This window comes from Plecotus auritus (assembly GCF_963455305.1).
Source record: "Plecotus auritus genome assembly, chromosome: 5".
NCBI lineage: Eukaryota > Metazoa > Chordata > Mammalia > Chiroptera > Vespertilionidae > Plecotus > Plecotus auritus.
The window spans coordinates 77,755,393-77,761,747 of NC_137776.1; positions in this window are offsets into that span (position 1 = coordinate 77,755,393).

Genomic DNA, 6,355 nt, shown 5'->3' on the forward strand with positions numbered 1-6,355 from the left:
CCAGAGCTGGCCTTTAGAGGACAGGTAATATTTATCAAAGTTGGTTGTCAAGGAAGGAAAATTGACTTGAGAAGAACAGGAAGAGCAAAGAAAGGAGGAGAAAGTGGGGCCAGTATTACATGTCACAGAGTAAGAGAGTAGCCGGCTAGAAATACACTGAGTGGCCAGAGTGGATCATTATTATGATCTCTGAATGCATAATAATCTGGCCACTCAGTGTATATCCTATATAATAAAAGGATAATATGCAAATTATCCCCTCAACCAGGAGTTTGACCAGCAGGCAGGCTGGCCAACCACCCATGTCCCCTCCCCATGGCCAGGCTGGCCAGACACCACCCATGCACGAATTCATACACCGGGCTTCTAATATATACTGAATGGCCAGATTGTTATGCATTCAGAGATCATAATAATCTGGCCACTCAGTGTAGTGTGTATATGATATAGAATGAAATGAAAATACTTGACCAGGAATAGTAAGGGCACATGGTATTGAACAACACTGCCTTATTCATGACCATTGATGAAGACCAACGGGAACTTTAAGCAAATATAATCAGTCAGAAGAATCTCTGGGAGGAGCTAGGGCTTATGGAAGTTCTCACATCTATGTAATCACAAGAACCCTGCATTCGAGAACCTTACAGGAAGAACTCTATGTTTATAGTAAAGGTCTATGGTTCTAACTTTCCCTTCCCTTTTCTTCCTTTTCCCATCTTGGCATGTAGGCCAGGTGGCTTGCCATGGCTGCACCACTGGGATGTAACCTTTGCTTTTTCTTGAATAAATCCTTTTTGGTGACAAAACACCTAGTCAATATTATTTTTCAGTCTACACCATATAACATCAGAGGGGATCAACTCAACCCATGTTAGAAATCTCTTAAATGTGATCATTTCCAATATTTATAAGCAATCTTAACAAAGGCTTGTTCTGAAACTAATTGGCACACCAGATTGCTCTTCTCATTCTCCCAAGTGTCTGTGTGGCTGAAGGCACAGATAATAAATTGCAGAGCGAAACAGCATAATAGGCAAGGAGGAAGATTTTGGAGAAGGATCTTTCATCAGCAACCCTGCAAGACAATGACACACGAAACTGATTTTCAGTGGTGAAATTATGCTTATGATGTTCCCTTGTAAATACTGACAGCATTAAAAGGAATGCCTAAAAGACAGGCACTAAAATGTCACCAGTAAACACTGACCAGTGCTTATGCTAAATTTCTCAAACCACACCGCTTTTTAGTGATGCCTTATGAAACAGAGCAGATAATTCTCTAGAGCTATGAAGTGAAAGAAAATGAATGTGTCTACATTCCCTCACATGTAGGGAGACACCCACTGCCTCTCATCATCATGACACAGGGTGATTTTTTTTACCCTTTGAGGATTTTCAGATAGGAAAGCTTAAATCTTTCCCATATCGAACTCAGAGAATGAATAGACTAAATAAAATCATCATAAAAATAAAAGACCCTTAGAACATTAATGGATTCCTGGTATTGAGTGGAGTATTGGCTGTTGATAGGATTTTGCCATTATACTTAGAAACATGTTTATCTATTTAATTAGGAATTAGACTGGTAGCTTGATAGTGATGGCAGTAGGGATCATATTCTGCTGTTTCCCTGCTAGTTGTGGTAAAACAGAAACTAAAAGGTGCAATCTGAGGATATTCACTCAGCTGAATTTCTGGAAGCTTTTAAGCTCTGTCCTTTGTCATTTTCTTCCTCAACATCTAGCAGTTTCATTATGGAATATCGTTAGCCTGTGTGCTGTCTAATTCAAGAAAATAAAGCTTGCAGTCTTTTGATCTCCAATATATTTTTTAGAATTATATGCAATTATTCTGAAAGAAGAAACTAAAGAACTGTCCTGGAATTCATTTTAAGAATATTATTACTCATATAGTACATTTACTAAGTAATTTAGAGCAAAATATTTTATTGGATTACTAATTATATTACAGACATTATATTATAGTTTTGAGCTTGTGCTAAAAATATCCTCAGAATGAATCATAATTCTAGGATTAATAGACTTACAGGTTTTGAGAAAAAGGAAGGTTTTCTTTGAAATACTGCAATTCGTGCTCTGCATTGCTACTGAATAACATTGCCTTTCTCCAGTTATTCTGTGGAATGTAATTTAGAGTGCTTTGTGAAGAATCTTATTATAACTTTGAATTTTCACAATGACATTTTACATCAAAAGGCAAGTTTGTGGAGAAACACCAAAAGCAGTAATTTTGAGGCTCTTACAGAGAGTTAAATACCTTGTGCTATGATCACAAACAAGTGTATGCCTAAAGGTACAGTTGCCATCTCAGAAGAAAGTCTATTGATTTTAGTAACAGTCACAATCAACCATTTACTTAGGGTCAGTCAAGTAGTAAAGCTACCTGTTTGAATTGAATATGTATGCCAAAGTGATGGTAGAGCTATTAAAATTGAATAATTGGTAGAAAAGAGGCTCCCTCTTCAGAAAACTTTTGAGCTATGAAAAAAAATTCAGTGTTCATTTCCTGAGTATCTGTTGGACTGTGGATTCCTAACATGAAGAGAGGAGACAAAATCAGTGAAAAGCCAATCAAGTAAGTTGCTGGCTTCAGGGAGTTAGTTGGCATGACCTTGCCAAGGTCACCTGGAGCAGCATTGAATTTTGAGGACAAGCCTGCTAACTTCAACATCAGGTCTCCACCTTATTATCATCCTGATTATATCAGGGAAGGAAATTCTGGTTGTTTGTGTGTTTGTTTAGTTTTCTGTGTGTTTGTGTGCATGCCATGATTGCAGGCTAGGGATGTACAAATTGGCTTCTTCTTGGGAAAGGAATTGAGAGCATAGGTTGGGATCTCAGAGTGGCCTCATAAAAAGAGCATAAAATGGAGCCCAAAGCCTAAAGTTCAGAACCCGTTTGAAGGTTGTTTTAAGGATCAATGAAAGTAATGCCAGTGGGGAGTATTAAAAGTATACTAGGAAGGGAACAGAGGAGTAAAGGTTTTGTTAGTTGCAAAATTAAGCTTTAATGATTAGATCCCAAATCTGTAAAATAAAGGAATTGGATTAAAATCACTGTATATTACATAAGATATTTTACATTTGTTCTATTTAGAAAACAAAACAAAACATGATTTTAACTATTTTTTCTTCAGTTAAATGCTTCAGATGTTTGATTTATCCTTAGTCTATACAAGGTATTGTCTCATAAAAACTAAGCTTTTAATTTAAATGTATTCAATGAATAAAGTTATTCTTGACAAATGACTAAATAAAAGATTTCATAACATAGGGTGTCATTTTGTAATTGGTAATGAAATCAACAGTAATCAAATTAATTACTTCTGCTTACCACTGTTTCTCCAGGATTATATATTACTAGAGGCCTGATGCACGAATATTCGTGCAAGAATGGGCCTTCCTTCCCCTGGCTGCTGGCACCACCTTCGCTCCAGCCCAGAGCTGCCTTTCCGCTTTCCCACGCTGCCCAGAGGCCCAGAGCGGCTGGGGCAGTGCAGAATGCCTGCATAGTCAAGGGTCCAGCTCCGCCCCCAGCCACTTGGTGCCTGCATATGCAAATTAACCCGCTATCTTTGTTGGGTTAATTTGCATGCTCACTCTTGATTGGCTGCTGGGTACGGTCAATTTGCATCTTACTCTTTTATTAGTGTAGATAGGTCTGTCTAAATAGAAATACAATATAGCTATTCTTCCCGATCTCCATTCAATCCTCCGTTTTCTCTCGTCATCTATTGTTCTGGGCTGCAACTTGTCAAATCAGTGTCTTTTAGATTTTGTCAATTTCTAAAAGGCAGGAAATGCATTTTTGGAAATATCCCTTAAACAATTAGCCAAAAATGAACTTGCTTAAGAAGTAGGCAATTGGTATGATTGCTAAAGATTTCACCTAATACGATGCCTAAAATTACCAACCTAACAAGGTCAAAAGTTTAAGGTCCAAGTATCCTGGTCATTTGGGTTATTAAATCATACTGCCTAAAAATGTTTCCAATCCCATTGCTAGAGATTATTCTAAAAGTAATCAAATTGACAGTATTCACTCCCACTGTTCAGTGAAGATAGAATGGTCCAATTGATCATGGTCAGCATGCCTACATCTTATCTTATGTTGTGTGCCCAACTCCTACACCCCATTATTTACACTTGACAAGAATTCAGAAGAGAAAAAAATCACTATTAGGTGAGAAAAATAATGCAGAATCCATTATCCCATTTGAATTGTTGGCAGGATATTAAGGAAACCAGGCCACTATGGCAGCATGAGGAGACCAGAAAGCTGGATATCAAAACTAGATGTGGAAACTGTGAGGGGAGAGTAGAAGAATCCTGAAAATAATCTTTTCCCATATTACATTTATTCTTTTTTTCCCTCTCTCTCTTTTTTAATTTCTATTTTTTAATTTATGTTTTATTTTAGAGAGAGAAGAAGGGAGAGGGATAGAGAGATAGAAACATTGATGAGTGAGAAACATCCATCAACTGCTTCCTGCACACCCTCTACTGGGAATGAAGCCCACAACCTGGTCATCTGCCCTGACCAGGAATTGAACCAGTGACCTCTTGGATCATGGGTCAATGCTCAACCACTGAGCCACACAGGCCAGGCCCATTTTACATTTTTTCAAGGATCAGCTCAACTCATTAAATTTGACTATATTTACCGTTGAACCAGAACTCTAAGGTAATATCATGGTGAAGAGAGACAAGGTGTGCATACAAATGGTTGAGAATTAAATTGGGAGGTAAAGGCCAAATCATTTCTTTTCTACTTTAATTTGGACTTGCTACCTTTTATAGATAGAGTTTAAACCAATTCTGAGTGTTTGGGTTCTAATTCCAGGTTTAAGTCATGTCATTGATTATTGGGCACACATGGAAGTGCCTGATGGTCTAAAATTTGAGATCCTAAAAGAAAATTGAGATTATTTCTCCTATTGGATATCCTTAACTTGTTTGAACAACCTGGATCCTTAAATGAGAAAGGTATATGAAGGAAAGTTTAGCACTGGAGCTGGGTCAGCAGACATTCAATTGAAGCCCTACCATTCAGCATTTATTCTACTTATCAAGTGGCAAATGCTTGTAAATGTAATGATTTTAAGTGGCTTCAGCTCAAGTGATAGTGCTTTTAGCCAAAGTCTAACGAAAATTTATTTAGAAGAAGAGGATGAATCTCTGTTTGATTAGGAACAAAACAATAAGATATTTGCATGCTCAGCTGAGCTAAGACAATACATGAAGTAAAGCACCACCCTGGCCAGAGGGGTAATATACAACCAGTTGCTCTGTGAGACTAGACCTGCCAGTGGCCAAAGGTCAGAGAGGTTGTGCTTGAAATAGGATGGGCCTGGGAAACAATGGCTTGGAGACCAGGAAGGCCAGAAAGAAAGAACAGAAAGAGAGTAGAGAAGAAAAAAGAGGTGGGAGAGGCCAAGCAGGAGAGAAAGGCAGTCAAGAAGAGGAAGCCAGTATTGCCAAGGGAGGGAGCTATGTCATCAATTAGCATCACACTCTCCCTATTTTTACTCAGCTATTTTTATGTTCCAAGTTCCCTCTAATATCTTTGCACTATCTGCTAAGTGCAAATCATTTTTCTAGTTGTCAGCTCTTCCCTTTATTATTTTAAAAGCCCAGTGAAATGAAAATTATGGGAGAAGAAGAGAGATTCATAAGAAAGTTATTTCCTGGAGCGAGACAACCCCATACCCTCTTAGTGTTAATCTAGCACTCTGTCCTGTCAGCCTGTTTTCAGTCATTTAAAAACAAATACAGCTCAGGAATTCTAGGAGCAACCTAGAATACATAAAGAAAAAGAATAAAATGCAGAATACTCTAAAGACCCTGTGACTCCTATTCACCATGCACTTTCTTCAAACTAGATGCTCATCTTAATTGTATTTTTTCCTGAGAAGCATAGAATGTTGAGTTGGAAATAAAATCAAATAATCTATATATCCTATTTTATACTGAGTCCAAAAGCCATTAAATGAATTGTTCTAGGTCACACACCAGCCTGGTGATGAAAATAGGAGAACACCTAATTTTGCCAGCATTTCTACAACATTAATGATGATATCTATGCACACTTATATGAATATCTGTGAGTCAGTAAACTACCCATGTTTTCTTGTTCACATAACAAAAAAAGTTTTAAAAAAATCTTATTGCCCTGGCCAATGTAGCTCAGTTTGTTGGAGTGTCATTCCATACACCAAATGATGGTGAGTTCAATTCCAAGTCAGAGCACATACCCAGGTTACGGGTTAAATCCCAGGTTGGGTGTGTTTGGAAGGCAACTGATTGATATTTCTCTCTCATATTGATGTTTAT